Genomic DNA, 13,638 nt, shown 5'->3' with positions numbered 1-13,638 from the left:
ACACACCACTCCAAACATCCCTGTGTTTCTTTATCATCCCAGTGTCTTAAGTGATCATGGAGCACCCTGTGGGGGTTCAAAGCTCAGGTCAGAGATCTCGCAGAGACCTAAGGTCATGAGACCATTGGGGAACAAGAGGAAGTAAGGGTGCTTGAAAGAATAAAACAAAAGGAGGGTGGTGGAGGTCAAGCAGGGAATAGGAGAGGGACAGCTAAAATGAAGGGCCATTTGGCAACCCTGATACAGTAGAAGATTCTTAAAATATGAGTATCCATGAAAGGAATCTAAATAGAATCATCAAACAATGTGTGAAACAAAGCCCCAACTAGACATCTCTTAATACCAAACGGAACCTACAGTGCCAGGAATGGGTTACATCTGGTCAAGCAGTTGGCCAGAGAGGCCCATGAAACCCCAAAACAACCCAGGCTAATGCCAAGGTTATCGGTTGCTCTCCACAAGCTAATGGTAAAGACTCACGGCTGAAGATAACACCTATGTAACTCACTGAACACGGAGAAGGCAAGTTGGTGCTTACACAGCAGCTTCGCTCCTACTGACTGGTGTTCAAGGTACTAGAAGGTACCCTGCCTGCCACCAGAGGAGGAAAAGTAAACACCAACCCAGCTACAACCCCTGCAATCTGCGAAGGTTACCTGCCTGTAAAATACGCTGGTATCATCGTGGCACAATCGTTGTGGGAGTAACCACCCATTATCTGACTAGAATTAAGGTTCACTCCATGAGATGGAACCCACGCCCAACGCTGCTCAGGTGGCCAAAAGCCCAAGACTAGACAGGTTGTAGACCTAGGGTGAAACCAAATACAGCTGTTCTGCTAAAGGAATGTAGCATCACAATGATTACTAATGACATCCTGCCCTACGCATAGTTCAATATCTTTCTCAGCCATCCTCAGAGAAGCTTCTTCCTTCAGCAGTGGGAACAAACACAGACACCCACGCCTGGACAACGTGCAGAGAACAAGAGACCTTGGAACACGCCATCCTAAATGTGATAATGCCACCGAATCCCTCCTTGCAGGTCTTAGGGAACTATGCGGAAGAGGAGGCAGAAAGAGCACAAGAGCCGGTGGAGGCAGAAGACACCGAGAAAAACGAGACCCTCTACACACCAGAGGACAGAACTCACGTGTGAACTCAGAGACTGGGGTGGCATGTAGTTGCCACCCGGTTCTAAACCTAATGGGGTCCCAGCGCTGAGAGAGGGAGCAGACACATGCCCTCATCCCCAGCCCAGAATCCATCTCCAGTTGACAACCGCGTGCAAAGGAGATGTGAGTTTTCTCCAACAGAGTCCCAGTGGGCACACAAAGCACACTTCAGGGCAGGCCTTGTGCTCAGCAGGAGGTGCCCCACGTAGAACAAACTCAACAGCATCTCCAGGGGCTTTTTGTCTCATAATACTTGGGACAATTTTTTTTTTAAATTTTACAGATCTTTTGCTGATATAGTATGGTTTCCAAATTTGTTTTTAATGGATTTTCTGTGTATGTAAATGTGGATCTCAGCATTGGTAGGTTTCTTGTGCTTTTTCTTTGGCTTTTTTTCCTGTTTGTTTTGTCCTATTCTGGTTTGTTCTCTTCTTCTTCGTCTTCTTCTTCTTCTTCTTCTTCTTCTTCTTCTTCTTCTTCTTCATCATCATCATCATCATCATCTTATTATTATTATTATTATTTTAAATCCCTAGTTGTGTTTTAATGAGAAAGAGAAAGAAAGGGGGTGGGTTTGGGTGAGTTGGGAAGTGGGAAGGATCCAGGAGGAGTCGAAAGAAAAGAAAAGATAATCAGAATAAACTGGATGAAAACAATATCTTAAAAATGAATGAATTACTTGTTCATCAATTCGTTCTATGTGCTTTGGTGCATTGCCTGCATATTTGTGTAAAGGTGTCAGGTCTTGGAGTGACAGACAGTTTTGAGGGGCCGTGTGGGTGCTGGGAATTTAACCTGGATCCTCTGGAAGAGCAATCAGTGCTCTTAACCGCTAAGCCATCTCTCCAGCTTCCGAAAAAACAATATATTTATAATAAAACATCTTTTAAAAAAGAGATAAGATGCCATGCCTGGCTCTGACTTCTCTGGGTCCTTCTCCATCTGCACTAACATCTCCGGGGGTCATACTTAAACGACAAGACTGACCTGGGCATCCTAAGTTCCTAGTTGCCAACTCTTTCCTTCAACATTTGCCTCGGGAATCCAGTTTCTGAGAGAGAATATACTGCTCCAGTGCCACAAACAACGTCAGGACAGCGCCGAGGCCATAAACATAAAACACAACCTACATTTCATAATTGGCTCCGTGAGCGGCATCGATTCTCATCACGGGAAATATTGGCAACCAGAAGACACGGATAGAATGCAGCCCTGAGGACAGGCACGCAGGACTATTTGGTTGCATTCTGAACCCTGGGAGGGGCCCCGAAGAATTCTATAGACTAATCTGAAACCCAGTGTGTTCAGCAGTTGGTGCACAAGGTGAGGAGGCTGATGGGTAGACAAGAAGGACCATTAACAAGTAAAAGAGAAATCAGCCAACTAATGGGATGCTCGGTTTGTCGGTCAGGCGAGAACGCCATGGTACAGAGCTCCCGGGCTCTCCTGACTTCATACCAGTGACCATTTTGACGTGTGTGTGTGTGTGTGTGTGTGTGTGTGTGTGTGTGTGTGTGTAGAAAGAGGAGGAAGGAAAGGGAGAAAGAGAGAGATCTTTGGGAAACATTTACTTTGATGTGAGATGCTACTGCCTTTATTTACAGACCAGTTCATCACATTTTTGTCCATTTGCTCTCACAAAAGTCCCTTGGAGGGGAATAATTTAGCGAGTGTAATACCTTCCATTAAATAGGAATTGATCTCAAAATATGCTTTTCAAAGTTTTGACAAAAGCAATTTTCTGATTTTCTTTATGTTCCACCAAAGGCAAACACCGTTGTGTTGACAACCTAATAAATGAGTTGTCAAATAAGATATTAAACATTTATGGATTTAATTTTTAATAAAGGCCTTTAAACATACCCCCCCCGAAATATCCATCACTATTTGACACGAGGAGCAGTAATTTTGGTAAATCCAATCCTCTACTCCAGCTGAACATGGCACAAGATATTTATGGTTCTTCAACACGACAAGCTGGTATTCCTTATGGGATGGTAAACAGCTACAACGCAGACGTTCGGAAGGCACAGAATGCCTGCACATGTCATAGAGTGTTTTGCTAGACGATGAGGAATGGACATGCTGCCTTTGTAGTGTCTTTCCCCACGCCTGGGAATCACAGAGACTTTAACTCCTAGCAGACTCCGAAATGGACTTTATCTGATACAACAGCAATATGGTTGATTTCATGTGTCAGCCTCCAAGACAACCGTGCACTGCAGGACTCACTGAGACATATAAGTGATGGCTCCCTTAAGGCTGGAAAGAAAAAAGGTGAAATATGGTAGCGGTTATTCCCGGGGTGCAGGATGACAGGTCATTGGGTTTTTCTCTTTATTTTGCTTTCTGAACTTTCTATAATGAGTGTGTATTATTGTAACAATTTGGAAAAAAAAACTTAAGTCTCGTATATTATTAAAGACAAACTCATGCATGGAAAAGTGGAAAAGGCTTGAGAATCAAACACACTTGGGTCCGAAGCCCAGCTTGGACCCTTCTGACCTTGATGCCCTGTGAACAGACTTCAGCAGCTCACACTTTGCACAGATCGGTGCAATGAGAATGGTGTGCAGCCCTGGCAGGGTGGAGGATGCATGGAAGATGCTTAGAGCTTTCCTGGTAACAAACAAGGAATCAATATGTTGGCGTCAATAAACGGATGCCTTGGACCAGCTGCTTATAGAACGGCTGTGAGTTAGACCAGGTGATTTTCAAAAACCCGCTAACGGTTAAAAACCCGGAAGAAGAGAAAGTAGGGCTTCACCTCCTCGGTCCCCTTTACTCCTTCCCATTACAGTAACTAGATTTCTCTGTGGTACCCTGAACCAGTTCCAAGACCTCTTACTGGGAGCCGGGGGGGTGGTGGTGCACTCAGGAGGCAGAGGCAGGAGGATCTCTGTGAGTTTGAGCCCAGCCTGGTCTGCAAGAGCTAGTTCCAGGACAGGCTTCAAAGCTACAGAGAAACCCTGTCTCGAAAAACAAAACAAAACAAAAACAAAAGATCTCTTACTGGGAGAAGCTTCTGTTTGCCCTGGGTGGCAGGGAAGGCAGAGACCTGGAACCAGTCAAAGTGCTGAGAATAACCAACAACTCTAGCGCCCCCTCCAAGGCTCGGAGAACATGGTGGAAGAGGAAGCATAAAGAAGGTTAAGTGTCGGAAGACAGGAACGCTAGGACACCTCATCTTCTGAATGGGATATGGCTCCATAGCCACAAACCCTGAGTAGCATTGGCTACCTGTGTAAGGCCTTCACAAGTCTGGGCCATCAGCATTCATCATGGGTTGGGGGAGCTCATGAGACCCTACTCTTTCTTAAGGAGATATAGGCAGGTAATGGTTGCTGGAAACTGGGGGCCCTATTCCTTAGTTGTGCCAACTTTGGTTAGTCACCCTTGCTTAAGCAAAAACAAAAACCCCCCAAACCCACAAGCAACCTTAATTAAATTCAGTGGGGGCACACCCAATCACACACAGACGTGGGAAGGAGTTCATTAGCAAGAAATGCTTTGGGAGGGAGGGGAGAAAAAGTAATGGTACATTATAAAGATGTATGGAATTGTGAGAGAATTCAGTTTTAAAAGTTAAACCAAGAAGAACACTGAAGTCCTCAGACTGGGATAGGAGCTGGGGAAGGGCAGAGAAAGAAACCACGGCTACTGTAATCCAAGCCTTTACTTTGTATTTCCTTACAATTAATGTGAACCAAATGAATCAGAAGATGGCATAAATGGAAGTTACGAAACAAGGATATAGTTCGTTGCCATTCTTTTTACAATATGTGGCTATTAGCATCCTAGCCATGAGAAGACAGGTCAGTCAGCCAGGTTTATGAGAAAATATATATACTCAACAAAATATGGTGGTCGGGCTATGCTGCCCCTTGGATGTGTGCTGGTGTTGATTACAGCAGGAAGAACTGATTTACCGGCTTTAATATCCGGCTTTAATATTGTTGACATGTAGAAATGAAAACTCTCAAAACCGTGAAGAGCCAGATACACAGGTCAAATCCCATCTTGTCACACCCAAAGGGTTTCCCAAAGTCTTCTGCTGCATCGGGATTATGGACTGTGGATGCTTCCTGGGTCGCGATCAGAAAGAAAAAGGATTTTCGTCGTAATTGGATTAGCTACATTAATGAATACTGGCATAGCCCACATTACTGTAGAAAAATTCAGCAGGGCAAAAGAAGGCTCAACGTTGACCCGCCCCCTTTCTCGACATCCATGGTCTGCAGGAGTAATTGTGCTTCTTTCTCTTTCCGTATGTCTGCTTTCTTGAAGTACTTTCGCCGGGCCTAGTGCAGACTCCCGGGAAAATGGCTGCTAAAGAAATGAATGGGATGAAGCTTTGGCACCAAAGCGCGAGGGAGTTTCATGAGAGTTTCCAGTGTGGAAAGAAAAATGAAACCCACAAACTGATTTCAAATGAGAACAGCATGCAGGTTTGGGCACCACCAAGCATGCTCAGGAAATCCTGGGACCAGTGGGCCTTGGCTCAGTTAACCTGGGTTGAAGAGGTTCATTTAAGATATCTAGTACGTGGCTCTCACTCCTGAGGGATGCCTCAGATGCGTTTCAACTGTCAATTGCCCTCAGACATCTTCCTAAGCATCCTCCGATCTATCAAGGGTGGCCAAGGAGCAAATCCCATCCTCCTAGCCCTGACAATCTGGAAGGCAGGAAGAGAGGGAAGTGGGGAAGTGGGAAGAGGGGAAGGAGCAAGACAGATGCACACAGGCCTGTCTTTCCTGGTGTTCCTGGTGAGAAGTTCCTTCCTTCTCAGTCTCTTTCCTTCTTTCCAGCAGCAAGATTATCTCAACAACCAACGTCTCTTACAGTTTTCCACGAGGCTATCTTACCAGAATATTTTTCTACTTTTTTTTGGTTGTTTTTGTTGAGTCTTTTTATGCAAAGCTAAAACGGAGAGCAAAAATATCAGCTTTGCCTGTGTTTCGGGACTGCCTATTCAACCCAATGTCTACATTTTAAATTGGAGGTGGAGCCTTGACTATTATAGCCTTGCTGTCCTGGAACTTCCGATGACCTTTGGGGATCCTGCAACTTCCTATGACCCCCGGCTGTCCTGGAACTTCCTAGATAGTCCTGGATGCCCTGGTACTTCCTAGGTAGCCCTGACCAGTCTCCAATGCATGAGTGATCTTGTTCCCTCTGCCTCCTGAGTCCTGGAATTCTGGGCGTGTGTCAACACACCAGTTTAAATGTCCACTTTAATGAAGGGTTTTAATGTGTTCCCAAAGCTATCCTTTCAGGTCCCTGGGCCCCCTTATTCCTCAGAAAAACGTGCCTCAGGAATGGGCATTTGGGTTTTGAGAGATTCTAAGCTAGGAAATCGAGTTTTGGAGCCGAGTAAAGGCCTGTGCCATTATCAACAAAGAAGGGAGCAAAGAGTCAGAAGGGTCTGCAGGATCAGGCTAGGAAAGTGACCTGTTGCATACATCTGTATGAATATATCCACTGTTCATCTGAAGATATTTTAAACTGGCTTCTCCTCTAGGGGGGATGACCTATGACCATTACCTACTAACCAAGAAACAAAGCAGAAAAGAACTCACGAGTTAGCCAGATGGTTTGTCCCATATATTTGATCTTCCAAACAATCTATGACTTTCATCCCTGTTATCTCTGCTGGAGAGTCAAGGGCCTGGGTGGGTCACATGCGAGGACAGGACCCTGTCCAGTAGACTAAGCGACAGGCCCAGTCTTTAGAAAAGAACTTAAGAGTAGCTGGTGGGGCCCTCCCCACCTACAACACCACCATGGCCGGTGCAGGGGCGGCACAATCAGCAGCTCCAGCTGGTGGAGAAGTTCTGCCAAGATCCAAAACTTTCCTGACCCCTGGGACTCTGGAGACAATGCTTCAAGAACTGAAAGTGACCAGAGGAAGCTGGATAATTTTCCGAAGACAAAAACTAGGGGAGCTCAAGAGATGCAAGGCCTGGAGACTCCAAAGCCCAAAGCCAGCTGCCCTGACTGGACAGGAACTGGCTATAAACCCTGCAGCAAAGCCTTGTCGCTCCTCTGTGGAAGCCTTGCGCCCAGGGTTTCTTTCTTCATCGTTTGTTTTACAAGGCCTTGGAATCTAGGGAATGACAAACCAGGATCGCCCAGGACAAGGTGGCTTCAATGGCCCCTTTGTTGTGAGGAGCCCGGGTGAGGTACTGACTAGCAACACCCCTGTCTTCATCACATTAATTATACACTTTTCCTACAAGATTGGCTGCCACCCTGCATTCCATGAGTCATACCTGAACACTGCCAAGATAAATGTTCCAAAAGCCGACTTTTTAAAGACAACCTGCCAGCTCACCAACTACATCTTTGGTCTGGGGGAGGGGTGCTCCGATTATCCATCAAGGTCTCCCTGTATATGGGACCGCTGCCCACAGCGGTTACTGCTTCTCCTTCTGGGTGCACCGTCTTGTGGCTGAGGCTAAAGATTTCTTTTCTTTCAATCCCAAACCGGCAAGTGGAGAAATGGACGCTTTCTTTTGAACGGTATCATTCTGAGTGTTGGCGCGGCTTAAATTCCTAAGCTGATTTCTGTGAGCCACTCCGGTTCCTAGAGAGATAAGTGATCCTGGCCCAGTCCCTACAACTGAAACAAAGAAGGGCTTATCGTCGTGACTAAACCGATGTCTTCTCTGTGTGCTCTGCCTCCCTCAAACAATCACACAGATGCTGCTTTCCCTGGACTTAAGGCATTACTTTAACGAGGCTAGATTCCAAGACACAGAAGAACATCCGTACAGAAGAGAAACTCTCCGGAGCCAGCTGAGAGTTCCAGCCAAGAGTCCTATCTTTTACGTGGCACCCAGTGACGTTTTGTAGAAAGCACAATAGTGACTATTCATTCTGCGGCTTCAGAGTGACAGGCGGGCGGGCGTGCCAGAAGGCTGCCTTGGCCTCCACCTCCACTATCAGTAACCTTGGGCAAGCAACTTATCCACCCTCAGAACATCCTCCTCTAAAAATGGGGGGGGGGTGACAGCCCTATCTCAAAGGGGCTGCGTCACGGTGCACAGAGAACTCCGTCATAAAGAACACGTAGCCTATAATCTGTCATGTTAGTACACATTAAAGAATTCTTAAATCTTTTATCTTCCCATAAAAACGCCATTGGTTTTTATGGAAAAATAAATCTTTGGGTCTGTTGTCTATGCACATAAAATAATAGATAGGATATTAGCCGTGGTGTTTTTGAGGATGGCGAAGAATTAGAAACGAGCTAACTATAAAGAAAGGATAACACCCAAGTATATTCATATATTGAAATTTACACGGTCACTCTCAGTGTTTTTCAAATGTTTTCTGACAGGGAAATTTATTCTCCTACATTCTGACCCTAGAATCTAGGAGAATAAAGCGAGGAAAAGAACTCACCTAATAACAATAGCTCAACTGTGCACAGCACAGGCTACGATCCAAACGCCACTCTTCCTAATTGTGGCCATAAATACGCACGATAACCAGCCCATTTCACAGAAGAGTAAGTGGAGATTTAAAGAGTTTGGGAATCATAGTCACTACACAATAATAGTCGGTAGGGTGAGAACTAGAATCTCCTGGTGTTTGAACTGAGACCCCTGAGAGGTGGGGTTACTAAGGATTGAGCCCAGTGACCTCCGAGTTACACCCTAAGGATCCAAAGTACCACTAACCACTGTTGTACCCTGGTTCTTCAGCACTAGCTTTCTCTGTCCACCATGGGGCTTGTTTAGAACACACGCACACCATGCACCCCAAAATGTGTACCTGGGAGAAGCGCACATCAAAAGTCAGTAGTGACAACCTCCAGGGGGTAAAATTTTAGCGATGTCCACTTCTGTGTAGTCTAAAGTCAATAAATATGTATATTTCCACATTTTTTTCCCAAAGATAAAATGTGTGAGAATACTTCAAAAAATATTGACCATAACACAAACACTGCTCTATTAACGGGGCAGCAATTCATGTCTTAACTGTATGGGTTTGAGTTCCTTATGACAAAGTGACCTTTTACTTTTTACATTTAGTTCAAAACAAAAGAAGAAAGTCTATAAAAAAAAAGTATTTTGGCCGGGCGGTGGTGGCGCACGCCTTTAATCCCAGCACTCGGGAGGCAGAGGCAGGCGGATCTCTGTGAGTTCGAGACCAGCCTGGTCTACAAGAGCTAGTTCCAGGACAGGCTCCAAAACCACAGAGAAACCCTGTCTCGAAAAACCAAAAAAAAAAAAAAGTATTTTGTGCATAAATGCTACAAAATAGTAACAAAAGCACTGTGTGGTATTGGAAAGATATTTGATGTGAATCTAAAAAGTCCAAGTAGTATTCTTGCAAAAGCAACCAAAAAAACAAAAACAAACACCCCCCAAAACTTCGCAAATAAAACAGACTATTCTGCTTGCAGAAGGCACATGCACGATTGATTGATAGTGTGCAGCAACACAGCTGTACTCATGCTGTTGTCATGGAGCATGTCTGCATGTCTGTAGGTGCCTGCTCACTGTCTGGACGTGTCTCCACCTGACACTCTCTCTCCCAGGAGGTGTGGACGGAACAGCATGCGGAGTGACAACTGAGAAGTGACTTCCTGTCCCTTCCATGGTTTACGAACACGACTTTACACAGAGGAGCTGAATGATGTGATAAACTCAGGAACTTTTTCTTCACAAGAAAAAAGTCAGGGAACCTAAAACTCATTCTAAGTTAATCTTGCTTCATCCACAAAAGGGTTTCTATGCTGCGTAATAAACAGACCAAGAGTTAGCATATTGGGCTGAAACTTGGCCCCCTACACCCTCTGCAACAACAAAGGGAAGGTAAAGGCCATCACCTTAGTTTTTTAGTTTAAATATCTAACAAAATTCTCAAGCTGAAGTCTCCTGTAGAAATAAAGAGACTCAGCTGGGTCGTGGTGGTGCTCACTTTTAATCCCAGCACTTGGGAGGCAGAGGCAAGTGGATCTCTGTGAGTTCAAGGCCAGCCTGCTCTACAAGAGCTAGTTCCAGGACAGCCTCCAAAGCTACAGAGAAACTTTATCTCAGAAAAAAAGAGAAGAAAAGAAAAGAAAAATAAAGAGACAGGAGACTCAGCTGTCTAGAGTGGGCTGGGGGCTGACTCACGGACAGGGTAGTTACCCCGTCCATGAGAAGCCTTGGTTCCATCCCCAGAACTGCAAAAATCCCAGTGCAAACCAAACCACAAACTCAAGCACGTGCTTGCTAAGTTAATGAAAGTATCACTAAAAAAAAAAAAAAAAAAACCAAATTCCGAACTGGATTTCAAAACAGTCTGGACAAGGAGGGGAAAAAGTAGCTTGACAAAAATCAAACACCATACAACAACAAAAACTAAGATAGATACGGGCTCCTCTGAGTAAATCCTCCAAATGCAGAATTGGTTGCTTGAGCAGAGGAGGGACCCCAGCAATGTTAAGAAAAGGACCTGGAAGGTTTATTCTCCTTTGAATATAAACTAGGATACACTGGCCTCGGCTTATAAAGGGGGCCATCATCATACCCGACTAGATTAATAAAGATCGCCCGTGGTCGAGGGAGTCAAGTAGTTCTTCTGTATTTTCTGCTCCTCACAATCTCGGACCGAGAGTGATGAACCGGAGAGGTCTCCTCTTAGGAGAAATGGACAGCGTGGTGGAGGAGACTTAGCAGGATGAGAAATACTGGGTGACAACTGGGACCGTGTCACCCTGGAAGGAGAAGGGTCTAAGCAGCAAACACGAGAGCTCTGCAGAAATGCTACTCTCTTTGGCAACATGGCAGAGCCTGACGGGAAGGTGCAGGGGGAGGGGGGGAGGCTGCGATGCACTGTGCAGAGGAGAGGCTTTCAGAGATGCTTTCTCTCCTTTGTGCGCACTAGTGAATGTCAGTGTGCTCACAGTGACACAGGGCCCCACACTAGACATGCTTCAGAACCAGGAACAGTGCAAAGTGCTGTCGTAAGTGCTGCCTGGCATCACGAGTGTGCAAAGTCCCCCTTCCTGGATGGGTTCAAACAGGTGGGGGCCACTGTGGAAGGGATTTCTGCATTTGGGGGGGGGACACTGTGCCACAGTACCCATCTCCTTCCAATTTCTTCATAGAAACTTACCTGTGGGAGCTACAAGTACATTTTATGTAAGCATTAACTAAATATGCCTCGCCTTGATCAATGAGAAAACAAAAACAAAACAAACAAAATAAACAGCTTGAAATGCAATCCGGGAGAGTCCAGAAGGTCAAACTCGATCAGCGTCTGGAAATTATGAATCAGTGTTGCCGTGGAAAGCTGAGTTGATGTCACCCACCACATCTGAAGCAGTTCACAAGATACTGAATGCCACAGATGAGCATTAAATAATATGTTTTGAAAAGGTTGCAGCCAGGCAAGATGGTGCATGACTTTAGTCCCAGCAAGGAGGCAGAGGCAGGCTGATCTTTGTGAGTTCGAGGCTACTCTGGTCTTCCTAGCAAGTTTCAGGCCAGCCATGGAGCCATGGATACAGAGTGAGACCCTTGTCTATAAAAGGTTCTGGCATTATAGCAGAGCAACCAGCTGTATCAGGAGTGTGGAAGCCTATTGTGGAATATTAGTTAAAGATGTATCGCATTCTTTCATGCCTGCAGGATATTTGTTTAATGATGCGAAGATGTGCTACATTCTTCTATGTTGCATTTGTTTAACTCTGTGACGCTGTGTTGCTTTGCCTGCCTAAAACACCTGATTGGTTTAATAAAGATCTAAATGGCCAATAGCTAGGCAAGAGAAAGGACAGGCAGGGCTGTTAGGCAGGGAGAATAAATAGAAGGAAAAAATAGAAGAAAGAGAAGCGGGGAAAGGAGAAGGAGAGGAGGATGCTGGGGCGGGGGAGCAACCCAGCCAGATATGAAATGAGAAGGAAAGAAAAGATATACAGAAATAGAAAAATGGAAAATCTCAGAGGCAAAAGGTAGGATAATTTAAGTTAAGAAAACCTGGCTAGAAAAACCAAGCTAAGGCCGGCTTTGCATAAGAAAGGATAAGACCCCATGTATTTATTAGGGAACTGGGTGTCAGTCCCCCCAAAATGGTAAAGAATAAGGGAAAAAATACAACTACAGAGGACAGATACATGTCACTGCATCCAGTCCCTGGTGTGGGAGGTCCTTCTGTCTGTGTGTTGCTTTTATTGGTTAATGAATAAAGAACTGCTTTGAGCCTATGGCAGGGAAGAACAGAACTGGGGTGGGGGGCTAGGCTGTATGCTGGGAGGAAGAAGGGCAGAGTCAGGGAGAAGCCATGGAGCTGCCGGAGACAGATGTTGGGAACTTTAACCGGTAAGCCACAGCCTCGAGGCAATATACAGATTACTAGAAATGGGTTAAATTAATATGTAAGAGTTAGCCAACAAGAAGCTAGAGCTAATGGGCCAAACAGTGATTTAATGAATACAGTTTCTGTGTGATTATTTCAGGGCTAAGCAGCCGGGCGGCCAGGAACCAACAAGTGGCCTCCTGCAACAAGTCCCCACTCAGATCTCATCAGAGATACAGAAGGACGAAGTCCTGGAACTGGACAGTGGTCGGTGTAACACCTCCCAGTTTCCCTTTTACGATTACAAGGCCAGCCATACTTACAGCTGCCTGTAACACACGGCATCTGCTCAGCCTTCCTCTTGTTTCCAGAAGGCCAGTGAAAAGGCTCCCTTAGTCAGGTGCAAGCAACCAGCAAAGCGTGCAGAAGTCAGCCCTTAAGGGAACAACACTGCCTCTAATCAAAATCCCATTTTCTTTGATGTTCTAAAGCTTTTCTCTCCCTGCAAGCAACAAAGCCCTCAGCAAAAGAACTTCCCCAACACCCACAGTTAAGCAAAGAGTGGCTCCCACCAAATGAGTCTACAGAACCCTCTCCGGTATCTAATTTGGACAGGAAGCTTCCTTTTCAGGGTATTTCTGTGACTTCCTTTGTTTGTAATTTATCAGCAAAGAAAAGAAAAACCAAACCACGAGTTTATTTTGATGGCAGTGCACCTGACGATTCCCGGACTCTAAAGCCTACTCGGCTTACTCACTGTCACACTATCCTGGCAGAGGATGTAAACAAGCCCCCCCCCCTCCCCAAGGCTTCCTGCTGCACCCACAATTCCAGAGGAGAATTTTCACAAATGCAAACTATTACACGGGATCGGACGTCATGAAAATATGATGGCAGCTTCCTTCTGGTCCTTTTTTTTTTCCATTGCTGAACGGGCAGAAATTGAACTCCTTGGTCTGAATTTTTATTCTTTTTTATCAGCCTCAGAGAAAGGCTGAGAAATTGTTCCGGCCAAGGAGTGTGTGTCTAGTGAGCTTAAGTTACCACTTCCATGGCATGAGTTTGAGGAACTTTATATTGTCTTATTTAGTCATAATCAAATCATAACATAACGGTAGACATGGCTAATTTTGCTTCTCACACAACAGAACCTCAGTTCAGAAAGTTAA

General features: G+C 45.3%; 1 pseudogene; it reads right to left on the bottom strand.

The window, feature by feature from the left end:
- LOC121444419 overlaps positions 1 to 13,638 on the bottom strand; it is a 190,906-nt pseudogene that overhangs the window by 158,097 nt on the left and 19,171 nt on the right.

Source organism: Microtus oregoni, unplaced genomic scaffold (genome assembly GCF_018167655.1).
Source record: "Microtus oregoni isolate MIOR12 unplaced genomic scaffold, Mior012 000123F_ref0000434, whole genome shotgun sequence".
Lineage (NCBI taxonomy): Eukaryota > Metazoa > Chordata > Mammalia > Rodentia > Cricetidae > Microtus > Microtus oregoni.
This window is presented reverse-complemented; position numbering and strand designations above follow the sequence as displayed.